At 34.4% G+C, this 18,679-nt stretch overlaps 1 protein-coding gene across 1 annotated transcript in view; it reads right to left on the bottom strand.

Annotated features, from left to right (window-relative positions):
• Nucleotides 1–18,316, bottom strand: part of LOC147079082 (uncharacterized) — a 566,084-nt gene extending 547,768 nt beyond the window's left edge. Inside the window, exon 1 of the mRNA XM_085953346.1 lies at nucleotides 18,254–18,316. The gene's annotated coding sequence lies outside the window, so the exon portion shown is untranslated. The remainder of the gene's footprint in view (nucleotides 1–18,253) is intronic.
• Between the last annotated feature and the right edge of the window lie 363 nt (nucleotides 18,317–18,679).

Consider the following 18,679-nt stretch of genomic DNA (forward strand, 5'->3'; position numbering starts at 1 on the left):
AAATATTAGCACTTATTGTAACAATTACACGAAGCTGGTTTTTATTGTTGCAATAAGTGCGATATTTTAACAGCAGCAAGATAGGTGCCCACCTTCACCCTTCGCCACTGCTATAGTGACTGTATAATATAGTAATTTCAACTAATACACAAGGTTTTACATTGACGTTTATGGCCCCACCAAACTACACCCGACCCTGACAATCAGTCTTAATCACAGGATCATACGTTTGGATATGAAGTATTTTTTATAAATGACTGATTTAACGTAACACTATTTTTGAACATTATGTACCTACATACATTAGAAAAATACCTACGTATTAAACAAAGCTCGAAATGGAAAATTTTACGAACCGGAGTGCTCGATAATTCTACGAAAATATTAACATAGTTATATAATTTTATGTGTATTTTATAAAAAATAATTATGCCAGCTCAGACGGTCCTTACCGAATATTTTGGGGATTTTATAAATCGAAACGGTGTTCCGGTGCTCTCCGGTCCATTTCGAGCCCTTGTATTAGAAAAAAATCTTGAAAAAGATATGGCACCGGGGACAGGACACGAATTTTTATCTTTAGAATTTTCGCCGATGCGCTTTATCAATTTAGCCACCTGCGCTCTACCTAATTACGACCGAAAATGATAATTACGAACAGTCATGTAACTGATTTTAAGATTTTTTTAAAATAAAATGTGTGTTACTGAGATTTATTTATATTAGATAAATATTTATAAAAGCTTTGTTGTCTTGAAAGATGTTACTTTTCATGCAAATACCCTATGGCATATTATAACCATTAATTCTATGGTCGGCTTTATTGTGGCTGTAGTATTCCCCTTGGACGATACAGCCCATTATCATGAGAATAACGCGAGAACGAAAAACCGGAAGATCCAATTAAAGTGTCTGAACAACGCCCGAGATAGCACTTGTTACCTAATCTTAATCTAAGAGGGCCCTAGTCTGTTTGGACTTAGCCGTGGCTTTCCATTTTATTGCACGAGTGCTCTCTAGCCCATTCAAGGATATTGTTCAAGATGAGATAAATTACAAACATGGATTACACAGTGGCATCGTAACTACCTAGCGACTCAAAGGTGTCGAGTTCAAGTACCGGGATATTTGCTGTACATATCGCATGACAAATTTTTGTACGGAAATAAATCATATAAAAATTAATTAATTTAATTTAATTGGCTCTACAATCGGAAACGGATCCCCTCACAAGTAGGGATTCCAATCCCGGGATCCCAAGCTATTTTTGATACCTATGAATCCTGGGATTGATAAACATAATCCCGAAACTTTCGGGATTGATTGTTTTATCAATTTTTATGGAAAATAAAATAAAAACGAAAATATAACAGAAAAATACTTTTAATAACAAATAACTAAAATAGAAATAAACTGTGATTGAAGTTTGATTTATACCCATGTGTAAGTTGCCGATTCATTTTATTTTTTCACATAAATTAATAAAAATGAGAATGATTGGAAAAAAACAATGCTTCGCACTATTAACAAAGTAATTCCGCCATGATCTTATACGTTTTACGGCAGTTTCATATTTGGCTGACTAATTAGATTTATGAAGCGGAAAGGCCATGAGTACGCAATGATTTGCTTTACTATTTTAAATCTCGCTATCCCATTCATTAAGTCTTTACTATCAGAAACAGCAATGTCATATTAAATTCACAATATTATTTGTATTACAATATTATTTACTCCATTAAACTTATGTATTTCCAAGATTGAACGTATACAATATTGACAATAAATGTCTTAAATAGTATAAATTATACTAGATTTATTTTTGACCCATTTAATCAATGTTATTTGTAAATATAAAAATTTTATATTAAAAATGGAAAAAATGCCAATGCCGGGATTGTCAAATTGTAATCCCGAAATCCCGGGATCAGAATTTTGACTCGGTATTGGATTCCCTACTCAAAAGAGATGTCTTAACAAACTTTCGTTTTTACGATAAATAGATGTTATCTATTTTCTTATCCTATTTAGATCTTGCTCTGGGTCCAAAACCACATTCAAAAAACAACCGATGTATTTGCCTTAAACGGGATTCAAACCGAGATCCATATTATCTCGACTGTCTAATCCTAATCTATACCAATAATAAAATTGAATCCGTCAGTTATTTTGAAAACAATATTTGTCTTTGGTTAGCGTTTTGTTTTGACTATTTCCACAATACTCATGCACAAAATAATATAGTTTGGGTTAGGTTCTAATTTTACGAGATAAAATTTTACGAAAATATCGCACTTAAAACAATACAGGTCTAATAGGTAAACTGATCAGATATCATTGGTGGAGGTAGGGGTAAAAGAACGCACGCCTATATCCAACCGTTGCCAATCTTTGTGAGTTTGCGAGAGACACCGACAGGATTTTCACAGAAATGGACCGACCGAGTAAAGAAGCGTGCACATAGACCCAACCGTTATCTATCTTATTGAGTTGAAAAACTATATTCATTGGATAAATTACACTCAAATTGAATGAGTATTACATATGTAGGTATATCATCTGTTTAGTTTTTAGTTCCACATTTCACGGGGGTGAAGTAACGGCTGATTAAATCCATGAGTGTATGATGAGATTGCTCGAAGAACTAAATTGGAGTGGAGCGCATTTGGATTTTTTTAGGATATTTTCGAATGTATGTATAAAGTTTTCACAATTAGTTAAAATTAATTGGACCTTACGTTACTTCAATATAATCAAGACACAAATCTACGTCAGGCAATATCAGTTACTTCCTCCCATTTATTGCCTTTTAAATTGATTTATGAATCTCCTTTTGCCCGTTTATTGTAAAGAACTGTCTGCTTCTTATCGATTAATTTCTCTTCCATAAACATGGTTCAGCAAATAGAGCAAGACAAAACATAATTTTCCCCTGCGGACACTCGGATAATTCTGGCAGTTAGAAGTTAGGCTGTTTTGTCGTGGCCTGCGCGCTCGCATATATCTCAAAGGGAAGCAGACAGCACTTAAGCGTCAATTACATTGAGCTACTTTACGAGCTGTTTATTGACGAATTTATAATCTGCCTGTAAAGTCGCCCAGTGTAATCATCGAACAAGCTAACAAGCAGATTGTAAACACTCTACCGAGAAAAGTTGAAAGCCGGTCAACTTTACACGCTACACGCCGGCGTGTGGACCTACTGCGTCTGCGCAGTAGAGCGCAGTAGCAACCTCCCGGTAAAAAATGAACTACATTCTGTCAAAATAGCCGCTGGCTTGTGGCTTCTCAGCGAATGGAAAATTTTGTGTGTCATTATCCCAATCGCAGTAGCTGAATCGCCCGCTATTAAATTCGCCAACAAACAACTCGTAAAGTAGCTCAATGTAATTAACGCATTAGTCAGACTTGTCTACGAGCAGTTCAAGTTAATTAGAGCGTTTTGTATAATATAATATGTCACGTCGTCAATGTACACATCTCCATTTTGTTCTCAGAATCCGGACTGGACACATAGACTGTCTAACTACAGTCACGACTTGGTTATAGTCTGCGCTAGGTCTTAGTGACATGGTTTATCGCATAGGCAGAATAATATGCATAAGATTTTTTGATAAAAATCGGTTTACAAGAAGCCAGGCGGGATCCGCGCCAATTTTCATTGCCGATTTTGGCAAAATTCATGAATTCAAGAATGAAAAACTAATCTAACCTAACAAATAATCCAGTATATCGGCTATTTTTAAAATTTGTTTGCCGCTGGTTTCCTGTAAATAGTGTAAACCGACAAGAACCGATTTTTTTTCTAATGGGAGAGACTTCGTATGTACAACCGTCAATGATCATGTCCATGAGATTTAAACCAATCCATAAAATGCTTATAACATTTCATATAAAGTAGTTATATGTTGTAATCTTGTTTCACGCATAAATATGCATATCGACTGTTTAATCTCCAAACCAGCTAACTGCACTTTTGACTAAAAATGAGATTTTGGTGGCATTTTGTTATAAAGCGTGTTTTCTATGTTCACACAAAATTTAAAATTGCTAAACCTATAAATAAATACTTTATCGTTATTCACACAAAACAGGTGCCAGCAGGTGCCAAATTCCCAATATCATAAATGAACAACTCCGCTCTTTATATATATTGTTTTATAATATAAAAAGGAAGCTAAAAATAATAGTGTATTAATCCATAGTGCAGTTTATTTGTAAAATAAAAATTCCAAGTATATTTTTGGAATTGTTGAATTCCGCTCGATAGCTAAATTATAAAGTTTTTTTCTCCTTCCTGAACAATTTGCCGAAGTGGAGTTAGCCGTTTTGCAGTAAGCAGTCGATACGGTGATGTGAAAAAAAATCTCCTACCTCATTTTATAATTATATTGCTTGTAGTACTTGTATATTACAGTGTCAAGTTCTCGAATTTTCTACTTTATGATTTTTTTTTAAAGGGACGAGAAAATTAAGAGCTTGGAATTACTAGTGCACACCCCCAGGGCTTCCCAACTCCTAGACGGGAGCTGCTGATTTATGTGATATCGGAAATCGAAATCCGTAAATATTCCACTGGTGCATAACATAGTATTAACTTGCAAAAACAATTCTATAACTTGTCATAACATGTTTCGTTTTCGCATATGGATCAATACCCTTATTTATTAGCCAAGTTCCGAGAAAGTTATTCGGAAAACATAATTAAGCCGAAGCCACAGTACCCATTAAATGGAAAAACCACTTTAAAACTTCGCATCGGCTAATTAGGGCGAAAAGTTTCTGCGTTTGTTTTCATTTTTGCAATTTCCGAAAGCTTTCGAGAAATAACTCAATGAAAATGGAAAATGGTTATCTCCGCTCCGACGTTCGTGTGATTAATTTTCCGCAACAAAAAATACACAAAGTATTTTTATAATACTTACCGTATACTTTTAATACCTATGACTCATTCAACAATTTTCAAGGTCGTCTATAATGAGATTAACAAAGTAACGGTTTTGATCCTCAGCTGAGTTTGACCACAATTTTCCAATGGTTTAATAGTATTATTGGTTTAACACAGGTACTTAAAAGGGTTACTGTCGTTTGTACGTACCGCTATTTGAAAGCAACAGTGCGATAAGTCAAAAATACTAGTTTTGAGAGAATTGAACTTTAACGTTTGTATCATACAAATGAAATAGTTAACTATATATTTATTTTATTTTTTCTACGGTTTATAATATATGGTAATGGTAAGATTTTCGGTTTGTCGGTTATCTCAGTTATGTCGCTATTGCTTTGATGTTACACGACAATTTTAATAAATGCAACAGTGACATTTTTTCTATAAAACGTAGGTATATCTTTCAGTAATCGATTGGCATAGGTACTTATCTCAAAATCGCTTTATCTGTTGCTTTCAGGAAGTGATACACTGTCTTGATAAAAATACGAATCTTCCAAGCACATATTATAATCACAAAAACTCATATTTACTGCAATCTTAAGACTTATTGTCACTTTCAAAATGGACAGTAGAGAGCTCAGGAGATGAGATCTAATTACAAAGGTGATGAATGGAAAAAATTATGATATGCAGTCGGACCTGAAGACACTTAAAAATACATATTTATTAAGTAAGTCTATCCGTTTATTTTATAACTGTGTGATTATAAGGTATGTTCTATAATACTAGTAATAATCACTTCTAAGATGAAAACTTCCAATCGTTAATATCTCAAATTCCGACATGGCGAAGTTCTATCTAAATCCAAAGTCTTGTAACTTTCTACTAACACGTGTTAGTAAGTGTACGTCCTGAGTGGCAGCGTTTGGTGCAGCGTTGAGCGTTTTGCGCAACTCAAACGTATAACCGTGTGTGAAAATGTTCGTAGACAATGTCTTTTTTTGGTTATACATTTATACGGTTATACGTTTGAGTTGCGCAAAACGCTCAACGCTGAGCCGAACGCTGGCACTGAGGCCTCACACTAAGACTAATGCTTCAATGCAGGGGTATGGCCAACATGTCGATCGCTATGCAATCTTTGTTCGACTTGTATAGAATCATCCCATTTATTCGATTTATAATTTAATTTTTAAATGACAGGTCAAGTAAATTTTTTCAAACAAAAATTTAATTGATTTTTTATTAAATAAGTACTGAATATATATGAATGCTAAATTATTATTATTGAAAATACATATTTTTTAAATAAATTATTAGAAAAAATCCGCATTTTACTGTCTGAGTGAGAGTCGTTCGAATTAATTAACAAATAAGTCGTGGGTCCCATGTTCGAATCCCGGGTCTGGCAAAATACACATATTGTCTTTCAATTTATGTTTGGAGTCTAGTATGGGACTAATAGGTTGAGCAAGTAGCTAACATTCGTCTCTCATAAATAAAAAATCTGTTAATTAAAACCTCCACTCTGTAGAGACCCATATGATCTTATTAGGATCGGATATATTTTTTTTTGTTTTATGTTTAATAATATAGATTTTTCGGATGTTCGGTCCTAAGAAAATCATATGGGCCTCCACTGAGTGGAGTTTGCATTAACATTTTTTGTATTAACTAGAAATAGATGTTAGCCACTTGTTCAACGTATTAATTCCATATTCTGGGTCCAAACACACATTGCAAAACAGCATCTGAATTTTCCAGACCCGGGACCCACGATATTATAAGTCTGACGCATAACCGCTAGGCCATCGTGGGCGTGTTTTTTTAGGGTATTACCATTTTTAATTTCAAGCAATTTGAGCTTAAAACCGATTAAATAAGTTACCAATGGTGTCATCATTTCATCCATTCCTGAATATGGTAAAAAAATATCAAACCATATAAGCTGTGACAAATTGTACCTACCGCAAATTTTCCGCGAACCGTAAATTTCCATTTTATATTAGAATATGTAGATTAGTAATGATTTTTTTATTGACGGAACAGGTCCACTAAGTTTTGCGCCAAATTTTGTATTGAGTTTGAATACACTAAAGATTAGCTATGATTCTAATTAAAATGGTCTTATACAACGCTATAAGGCAGATTCGAAACAGCCCCCAGTTTAAACCCTGTAAATGTCTGAGTATTTAAAAACTATATATTATAATATTTTATATTAGCTTTTAATATAATATTTTATTAATACACTATTTAATTAACAATCGTTATGTATAATAAACAAGAATGACGTCAAAGCATTGGCCCGATTGGTGTGGACATGTTCAAATATTATACAAATACTTTAATGCAGGTTTCGGCTGATATTAAAAAAATCTCTTTATTTTGAAAAGGGGAAAAGGGTTGAATTTAATCAAATGAAAGGCCTCACAAAGTGACGGAAGCGAAACAAAAAGATAAAAGGGGGCAAAAAATTATGCTACCTACCCGTAATACAGCCTTTTAAAAAAGGGAATTATATGTTTTATCCAACATACGTATTTATGTAATCGCTGTTATTCTGGGATAAGCATAGGGAAAATATACCGCTGTTTTAGTTCAACACTATATAATTTAAAGATTATGCTGTTTATTCACAAATTAAAATAAACATTATGATTAATGATAATTAATTAAAAATGTCTCAAAATTATACTTTGAGAATTATTATATGTAGATATAAATTTGGTAAACTTCGTCTGTAACTGTAATGGATTAATAGAATTAATCATAAGTTTATAATTAAAACTAGTAATAGCGCTCGGCTTTATCCACACATTAAAATATGTTTAAAAAAATTGACATGGCCCCCACAAGGGGGGGATGACAGGGGTCTAGCCTAGGGCCCGGCGTGGTGAGTCGACCAGTTAAGTGAGAAAAACACACACACCATAATTTCCTCTAATAGTAAAAGAAGTCGCCTGCGGCGCTATATTCATGCATGAATGTAAATATTTTAAAATATGTGGCTGTGCGAAGCACATTTGGTGCAATATGATGATTGATATAATTAAATTATAATTATTGGTGTGTAAAATTTTATTTCATAACTATTTTAAGTGTGTTTCCTGACATAAAAAATGGCTATTTATCCAATATGGCGGAGGGTTGCATGTTACTTGGTTACCACAAAAAGAGTATGATGATGACTGCCGACAACTTAATAAATCAACTGGAGTTATTTAAAAATCGCTACAAATACACGAAACACAGAGGTATTAAATTAAAAGAGGGGCAAGGAATCGGCTTTCTCATACAGCTGAATGAAGCAGGCCAACAATAGTCGATAACTTACGAAAAATAGCGACGCGATAAAAAAAAATCAGGGCATCACAGAGGATTTACTTTGGGCATTATAATGTATCCATACAATATAATGTTAACATTCAAATTTTGCCACAAATTGATTACCAGCCCGCCCCACCATACTTTTTCGCCATACTAGCCGGCTTCACCATACTTTCATATAACCTGCCGCCCCTAGACACGAAATAAGGCGTTTTGCGGAAATCATTTGACAAACACTACTGTCGAAAATCACACTGCTCTTATCTTAGCATAAGGTAGTGGGCGCTCCATACATCCCGGCCTTGTTGCCCGCTTCACAATGTGGGGACCATGAAAATACGGATTTGAATGTAATATTTATCCACATGTATATACCTACACCCCAGTTGAATTTAGGTGCGCGCCCCTCTACCTGTACCTCATCTCACCACTCCACCGCTGTCATCTGTCCACTTTATCTACTCGTGGTGAATTGTTGTAATTGCGTTATTTTCGAAAAGTTTTATTTTTTGAAATATCAAGATAAATCTCTACCAATTTGGAACCAGTAATGTAGTAATGTGGCTATATTTGCAAGTTTCATCTTATATATTTTATTGGTTCAGTGATTTTTGACTTATAACGGGAAAAAAACCAGAAACAAAAAAAAAACCATAGCCGACGAATCCGGCTCCTCCTGACATTCTATGACACACAAACCCTGTGTCAGAGGAAGACCCGTGGCACTCATAAATTGGTGCAACCATCTGAGGAATCCAATCTTTGCTTTAGTATCCTGACGTGGCATGTCTAAGAGATGAAAGGGCACGACTTGTAGGTAAAGCACCCGTAGTTATAGCTTCAGATAAGACGTTCGTCATTAAATCAAAAAATGGGAGTATTTGGGTATGGGGAATGAATCCGGATGGTGCTCGAAATGGGAAATGTCACGGAGCGAAGCGCTCAATAATTTTCCGAAAATATTAAAATAGTTATCAATTTTATTATGTCTGTATATTTATTTGTATAAAAATAAGTGTTTTATATGCCCCATCTAGCTCAAATGGTTAAATTATTTTTTTCCAAGAGACGGGGGGATAATTTTTAAAGATTTCATGAACCGAAACGGCGCTCCGGTGCGCTCCAGTCCATTTCCAGCCCTGAATCCGGAAAAGTGTGGAGAGTATTCACGGTTAAAACGACGGTACGCTAGTTTAAGTAATATGAGGTGTAAATGCGAAAGCCAGTGGCGCGTACTAGATTTTGTAAACCCGCCCCCTCTAGCCACCTGATAAATCTAAAATAAATTGTTATGAATATTTTTTCGAAATGGACCCCCTATACCAGCGATTTCCAAACTTGGAGGCGCGACCACCCAGGAGAGCCGCAGACTAGGTGGAAAAGGATGCGCGATCAAGTTGACGAATATGGATTAACTACTATTGAAAAGGAAAAAAATGATAAAATTATCAAGCGATACTTCGTTGAAACAAAAAGTTCAGAGTACAACCCTAGCTCAATTTTAGTTGAATAGAAGTGAAGAATATAATACTTTGTCATGCAAAGCAATGCAAGTAATGCTGCCATTCGTAACATTGTAAACGTTGTGCTGATAAACAAGCACGTCCATCGCATTAAAAATCAATTAATTAAAAAAAATATATATATTACCTACTATATAATATAGTAAAACCTTGTTATTATTCTGTCAATTACGTTTTTTTTTTTTCATTTTTTGTGTTAGTACATTTTTCACTACTGTGTGTATTAATTATTTTATGAAATAGGAGGGGTCAAGAGTATATTTTTTAAAGAGGGACGTAGTAACATAAAGTTTGGAAACCACTGCGGCCTATACCAATTTTGTGTGTGCGTGTGGTAATATGCCACTTTAACCGCTCAGTGTTGTCATATTTCCATCGCAGACGTGCAGACAAAAAAATAATATAACAAACAATAAGCGAAATGGTGTTTATTACGTTTTGATATTCGTTCGCGGCCTTGAATGAAAAGACGTTTCCTCGGTTTCAGCGTAGCAACAGCCCACTGTTGCTTTATTCATGAGACCCTAATGCAGTGATTGATCGACCGTGGCACTCGAAATCCTATTTTTTTTCTTCTTCATAAAATCGCGATAAAACACCCTTTACCCTACACATATTGGACCGTTTCGTACAATCAGATCTAGTGGCATAACCAAAAAATGAGTTATGTATGCTATCTATTAATGCAATCATCCTAAACATTACAATATACAGTGGCAATTTTCCTTGGCGCGCATGACGCATTCGATTCGTCAGAATATTTTAAATGGGCCCTTGAAATAGTCAAACTAGTCGTATAATTATTAAATTATAGATACTAAAATCTTAAAACGATGTGTATTTCTCACAAAATGAATATAAAATATTACTACCCAAGTCATAACAAAATTTACTCAACCAACTAACTAGCAAATATGTACACAAAATATACAATGCTAATATTCTTATATATGATGTCAACTTCAATAATAATAATTTTTAGTTACACGATGACGTGATTCTAGGATAGACACATTGATATTTTCCTCGGTACGCAGGTAGTTGTTTTATTTTGTGTCGTCGTGGTGATTTACAAAATCAGTCAGTGCCCCGGGCCTCCAAGTCACCAAACCCGCGGCAGACTATATAAATATATGTAAATATAAACCGGCAACGACAAGACGACAACGGCAACGACAATGGCAAGACTCTTCACTGCCAGAGTCGAGTTAACTCATCAAAGCATGTATATATGTCGCGTTAGGCCATGGACGAGTTAACTCGTTCCATCTTGTAAACGTCATAACTTCTGAATAAACTGTTTGTGTATATTTTCTAAACAATATTTATCATTTTAGTTTGAAAATATTCACGATAAATCCGAGAAAAATTGATTTGGTACGTTTTCACAAATTCTGTTCTTATTTCATATTTTTAATGGATTTATTTTATTCCAAAAATAGCTGGTCTACAAGTTTAGTGTCTACCTAGTAAAAATTGGCTAGCAGTGAAAGCCGTTATAGCCGTTTTAGACGTTAACACAAGCGAACTATTTATCATTGAATATACCTACCACCTAGCATGACTAGGACAACACTTCTTGTACTTAAATATAGCTGGGTTAATAATACAATATCGTGGGTCTAAAATAATATTAAAACAAACCCAATTTAAAAAAAAAAAAAAAGTGTTATAAGAAATGAATTAAATGATCGATGTTGACCAATTATTATGTTTTGATTCGGGGTTATTTGGAAAAAGATTCTTCAGGCCTGGCACCGCCACCAATTTATGAGGCATGGGCTAGTCACTAGTGGCCTCTTTAGCTAGATCCAGGGGTACACATGACAGGATTTCGAGTGCTAGATGCAATGAGCAAGACGTACCTATAACCCGCGCAGTGAGATCGATTACTATGAAAGTTTTACGACCATTCACAATGACGACTCACGCCTACCTGTCTGGCCCGATCAAGAAATGCAATTTTAAAAAATGTTGTCCAGTCGTGGAAGAATAGACTTTTTTAAATTTTAACACGACACACTCAACGACTTGGGTAACAGATTGGCTGGATGGACCCTATGAGCTTTCGACTGAGGCCACGCACTGCGCACCCGGTCAATGCTGCTAGTTTGACGTTTACGTTTATAATGAAAGTCGCTTTACTTCAGTATTGCTTTTTTCATTACCAAATTATAATACGTGGTCCAATAAATTATAGTATTTCGGAAAAAATTATAGTACCTACACGTTGTCATACTATACTCATATATTGCATCTCACAAAAAGGAGAATTTGTGAAATTACGAGAGCCGTTTTTAATTAGATACCTCGACAAAAAAAAGTTATCGACGAATTTTTTTCCAAGTTCTACAAAATTATAGTACTTTGCACCAATTTATAGAACGGAAATATCAAAATTTTAGTACTTTTGCGTGTGGTTTTTGCTATTCAAAATTATAGTATTTTAGCCGTTGATATCTTGCAATATCTTGTTTTATATCGTACGTAGTACGCAGACGAAAATGATAGTAGAAATACTATACTTATAGTACGGTTGGCAACACTGCTTGACTTTATTCATCGTTTTAACAGACAAAAACTATTTGATATTAAATAAAACCAACAACTTTTCTGTATGACCAAAATGCAATATCCTATATTTGCATAGACATTTCAAGTAAGAAAATATGAGAGAAGATATCTGACATTTTGCTGTACCTACTCGAATTGAATTGAATATTTTTATACTACCCTAATACTTTATTTTTTGTTTTATTATCATCGAGATTCATTCTACTGGAAAATCTTTGTACCACACATAAAGAAGATAAGCCTTCGGTAAATATTAGCCCTAGGTCCCTTTAAGGGTACAGCCGGCCCTAGCGAAATAGGATTATAATAATCTCAAAGACATTCATTTTCAACGTGATGCACCGAAACCTGAAATTGTCAATAGATGTCCCGAAATAAAGTAATTCAAGGCTTTGAGCCACATCGGTCGCCCATACTAAAACAATCTTACCTTTGCTTTTGCCGGCTTCTTCTAAGCTTTTACTGGCGCCTCTAATGCAGAAGGACGCGCTGCGAATTTAAATCACCTGCTTACTCTGTTGTTTGACTAAAATCTTGCGCAGAAATCCTGTTCACAGTCTAAAATAGTCTACATATTAGAACCAAAAAATTCTAAATAAATAATATCGTGTAGCCACCACGCTTGACAGGAGTAGTATTTAATGACTATTGCCATGACTATTGGCACCCTGCCACCAAAATCCTCAGTCAAGTTTATTTCAATTTAAAAGTAAGTTACATGATTTTTTTACTATTATTTCATACAGGCGACACCTCCTTTCCTCTGTTATATATGTTAAATTTTTATTGGGAAAAATGTGAAAATTCATGATCATAATATATTATTTTTCATACCTACTCGTACTGTCATAAATCATAATTCACAACGTAACCGAAACATGTGTCATATCCAATATATTTGTGGTGAATACAATTTTTTTATAACAACATAACATGATCAATGCCAACGCTGAGTTAACTCGTCAAAGCATGTATGTCGCGTCAGGCCATAGACGAGTTAACTCGTGCGTTCTTGAACGTCTGAATAAACTATTTGTGTATATTTTCTAAACAATATTTATCATTTTAGTGTGCAAATATTCACGATAAACTCGAGAAAAATGTTGATTTGATAAGTTTTCACAAATATTTATTATTCTGTTCCTATTTCACATTTTAAAATAGCTAGCCTACAAGTGTCCACATAGTAAAAAATGGCTGGCAGTGATAGGTTAAAAAATGTCATGAATCACCAATAATAAGCACTGAATTTATTGAACAGATTAAAATTATCAACATTTCGTATTGTATAGAATAGTAAAGTTATTCCCAAAGTTTTTCGCGGTAGAGGACTGTAAACTAGTAATACTTTCGTGGTGCACTGAATAATAAATACTAGGAACCTACCACTTTTTTCAAAGTCTTAAATTTAAATATTTTGAGCACCTATCTTCTAAAAAATACTATACCTACTTATGTAATTTTTTCTAATACATGTTTTATGTAAAAGTATTGGGTATATAGGCACACAATTGAGAATGTCTAAAGAATTTATAGTGATGATCGATACCAACACATTAAATTTTAGGAGATTTAGTTAATCATTCACACAGAAAGACTTTTTTTATAACTGGATTGATATTTGGAAGAGCTATCCTACATAAGAGGTGAATATTAACGTTTAAAAACAATATGTCCATGTAATCACGTCAAATTAAACGAATAAATTATATGATTTTGAATAGGTATTTAAATTTTGTTGTACGCAATCTAGCTGCACACTGGTGTGCCGCAGCCAGGTCGTGGCTCTCCAGTTGGGAAGCTCTGATATTGAATACATTGAATTTTCTGACTATAGCTTATACGCTTATAGCAACCAAGGTTTTGTAGTCTATTTTAGAATAATGCAAATGTTAGTCGAGGATCGTGTCCTTTTTATATTAATATCGAAAATATTCAAACGCTTAGAGGACGGCCTAATGGCACAGCTTCCATCGGCTTTTCTCTCCACTTTTAAAAAATATATTAAAAAGGTTTTAGCATTTTGTACCACACCAGACCATTTGAAGATTATCGGAAGTAGTTTAATTTCAAGATTTATTCAAAAATCGGGGTTGGTTTTAGAGTTATAATAATAACTTTATCCTTGCCAACCGATAATTTTTTAATGAAATGACATTATAGTATATATTATTATACAGGTAATGTACATAATATAATATAAAATATGTAGATAACATTGTTAAAACATAATATTCTAAATTATTCTCCACCACTCTTAGTCAATGGTATTATATTGCTAACAAAGCTCATAATTAATAGTCCGGCCGTGACAAGAAACTGTAATCTATTCATAACTGATTTTCATCAAACAGTGGCATAAGTTCACTTTGAAAATAAACCCTTCATATTAGGTACTAACAGTTATTTTTTAAATATATAATTAAAACTATTTGGTGCCGGCATCAACGTCTTCCTTGTTATTTATGTGTGACTTGATAGGTATTGCATGCTACAAGTCCTGTATTTCGAACACGCAGAACGCATAGGTATGATGACTTAATAATATTTTTATTTTCAAAACTATATACCCTATTACTTGTTGCATTTTACCAGGATGTAGTGTGTAAAATTTTATACATTTTGGCATTTAAAACAGAAAAAAATTATCAAAAACTGACTTAATGCGTTCTGTCAGTATACCCTCGATATGGTAGTGCTAGTTATTGCTCATATGGTTAACTGTTAACTTTTATGCTCGAAATGACAAAATTCTTTAGAGAGTGATTTTTAGCTCAGGCAAGAATTCCGTTATAAAACCAAAATTGAGATTATTTTTGAAGCTTTCCTTATCAAAAATATGGTGGATATTTTTGTTATTAATTATTATTTCACATTTGTCGGATCGTTCAGTTATTTTAGATAATAATATAGTTGTTTGACATTTTTATCATAGGTACAAAAAATACCGACTGATTTAAATATCCGTTAATTTTGTATCATTGAATACCGGGAATTCGGTATACCGGTTTTTAGAAAGCCGGTATTGCAATTATTCTTAATATTAAAGAACTCTTTTATATTGAGGGCCCTGTTTCAGATGTATACGTGACCACTGGAAGCACACATTGATTGAACACTGCACGCTTAGGTCATATTAATGCGAGGTCACTTTTGAAAATAACATTCAGGCGTCCAAATGAACCCCATCCTGCTAGCATAGTTCTCTGGAAAATCTCGTTAAACATACCGTTGTCTTCCGCGATTGATATAGCTAGTGACCTGTTCAAACTGGGTTTCATTAATGATAATTGCTTTGGATTAACATCTCGTTAACATTGTAGTTCCAAAAGTATGCATTATGTATTAGGTTTGACTTAATTGATTTCTAAAACGTAGGCCAGTGACATCCCTCGGGAAAGTGCCGCCCATAAGCTGACTTAGAATGGAGGCCCCTTTCATTTTTAATTTAAAATTGTCTGAAAAATCATTAGGTACCTACCTATTTTATTATTAATTTTATTATTAATCTTAAACAGACAAATATGTACAATACAATTCTTTAAATTATCAAACACACTATCTATTAAGAATTTCATTTCCGTGAAACCTAATCTCAAAAACTGCTGGTTTTAGGTATGTGGAAGTCTGTGGCGGTGACAAGTTTAGAGGCACCCTTGCACTGGGCATTTTTTTGTTCGGTAGGTGAACACGTCGCGGTGCATGCCTCAAACCGGATTCAAGATGGACTTTTTTCGTAATGAAAGTGCTAGCGCACCTCCACCACCGATGGATATCTGTTCAACATCACGTCGTTTCCAATCGTGTCCGGACACTTGTGCGTATGCAGTTCGCCATATTACACTTCACCGTGAAACATATTATGGCCGTATATTAAAGAGCGCCCAACCTCTTTGGGTCGTATAGTACTGACATAAAATTTATGTCTACATAAAACACGGTTCTTGTCGGCTTACACTTGACAGGAAGCCAGCAGCAAACAAATTTTGAAAATAGCCGATATATTGGATTATTTGTTAGGTAAGGTTTTCATTCTTGAGTTCATGAATTTTGCCAAAATCAGCTAGGAAAATTGAATTAATATTCATATTTAATCTAATAAAATTGGAGACTGTATAGTATACGGTCATCTCTTTCCGATAAGAAAGCTCACGGCGAACTGTGCCACGGTGAAATGTTTTACGTACAATTTACATGTAACTGTTTCCAATCGAATGATTTCAAGAAAAATTTATAATAGTAAAATTATTCTATAATTTTACACCAAATAAGCCAAAAATATACTATAAGTATTTTTGAAGGATACAAAACGAAATACGTTTTGTGTACCGTATCTACTAGTTTTTTTTCAAAATAATATTTTTTTTTACATCTTTGTATTAAAATCAGCATTATAAAAAGATGACAATACTACTTTCCATGAAAAATTTAAAATTATAATTGTACAAAGTGCAGACAGTAAGTCGACGCGGAACGTAACACACTTTCAACCTAAAGCGTGCGCAACCGGAATTTAAAAGTTTACGTGAAAGGAAGATGAAAAAATGACCAAATGTAGACATAAATAATGGCCATCTTATTGACCATTTAGTTTCTGAAGCCGTTGGTGTTATAAAACAGCAGTTTGATCATAGTTTAAAGATACCTATGTCCTAGCCTTTTTGCATACTGTGGTCTCAGATAAATTTATTTAGTTAGGTTCCCTTAATAATTATTGTTGTACTAGGTACCTACCTACTTACTCATTTTATTCCGTCCACCACGGAAGATATTAGAACTCACCAATTGAACCGATGGTCCCGGATACGATTCTCACGGCCGGGTCCAAAATACACAGGATCTTTTCGCCTGCAACTTATAGCTTTTCGTCGAATCAATCATCAATCGTGAACCATCGTTTTTTCTGGCTACATTCCCATACTCAAACACTCCGCACATTAGTTCTATCGATAAACACCAGGGACTTTAACGACGAGTTATTGCGACCACAAGTGACTATCGATTACACGTGGCCTAACAGTCATAATTATAAGAGTCATTAGTGTTCGTTTGTGTCGTCTCCTCTTTTGCACATCGGATGGCCTTGGGCCTATAACACAGACTTTGCGTGTCGTAGAATGCCGAGAGGAGTGGGGCCAAGCCATTAAGAAGGCAGTTCGACAATCTAATTATCCTGTTTACGGTTAGGTCTTGACGAAGAGAAGAATAAATAATATTCCATTTAGGTAAATATTATGATTTTTTTTTATTATGGGGGGATCCGGACCGCCCCCCCCCCGTGTGTGAGCGCCTACCTATAGAACACATAAAATATGTTAAAACAACCCTTAGAATTAAACCAATTCCATATAGTCAGCGTTGGAGTGTCAATGTTCATTAATACTTTGGACGCGGAAGACGCACACGGTGCGTAATGACCAGGCGGCCAATCGATGTAATTAACGTGCATTTTAAAGGGGGCAATTAAAATCTCATTATCTCTTCAGCAGCGAAAGCGTTAATGAATTGGGTTGCACCATTTAGCAACTTCATTTAGATTTTCGCGAGAAATAATGGTCTCAAGGATAGAAAGCGTATGGTTCACGATCCTCAGTCATGCGGTAAACTTTCGCGACCATTGAGACGAGAAATACTTAGATATGTATTGCAATTTGCTATCATTGCAATTTCACAGTAACATTGTTACTATCTACCAAATGTGTATATACGTAAATTTTTGAGACATTTTATTGTTGGCATTATTATTATACAGTTGAAATAAGACTTAAAAAAAGCCTCATTAATAATTTCCTTCATAATATAATCGTTATAATGGAGAACGGTAAATAATATGGAGTATCGATGATTTATAATAAATTTAAATGTCGCACTGGCAACACCACGTTTTTAATTAAAGTTTAGATCGCAAAAAAAATACTCAAGAATTTTCACTCACCGATCATCCTGTAAATATAGCTGTAACAACAGTTTCTTGTAAAATTGGCAAGAACGCGTAACTTCTCCCGGAATGTAGCAAATTATTTTAAGGGCAAGAAATTTCAAAATTAACTTTACAAAATTAATTACAGTGATAGTACAGGAGCTGTGAAATAACGAGAAATGAGTTTCGTTAGGGGTTGCGAGCACTGCAAAACTCTTCCACTGACTGGACGGGGAATATCCGCCTTGCGATTTCCTGTTGAATTTTACGAAAATTTCCGCGACAGCAGCGCTACAGGCGGGAAAATGGGGTACAGTGAAAATACAAAATATACACCTAGCGGAAAATATAAAAACTTTTTATTCGGTTTAAGTCTAAAATATTTCATTGTGCTAGCTTACAGGTTTTTTTAACAGATCACAGGAAAATTTTATCTCTAAA

The sequence above is a fragment of the Rhyacophila brunnea genome, unplaced genomic scaffold (assembly GCF_057557595.1).
Source record: "Rhyacophila brunnea isolate RB1 unplaced genomic scaffold, BYU_Rbru_1.0 scaffold_10, whole genome shotgun sequence".
Taxonomy (NCBI): domain Eukaryota; kingdom Metazoa; phylum Arthropoda; class Insecta; order Trichoptera; family Rhyacophilidae; genus Rhyacophila; species Rhyacophila brunnea.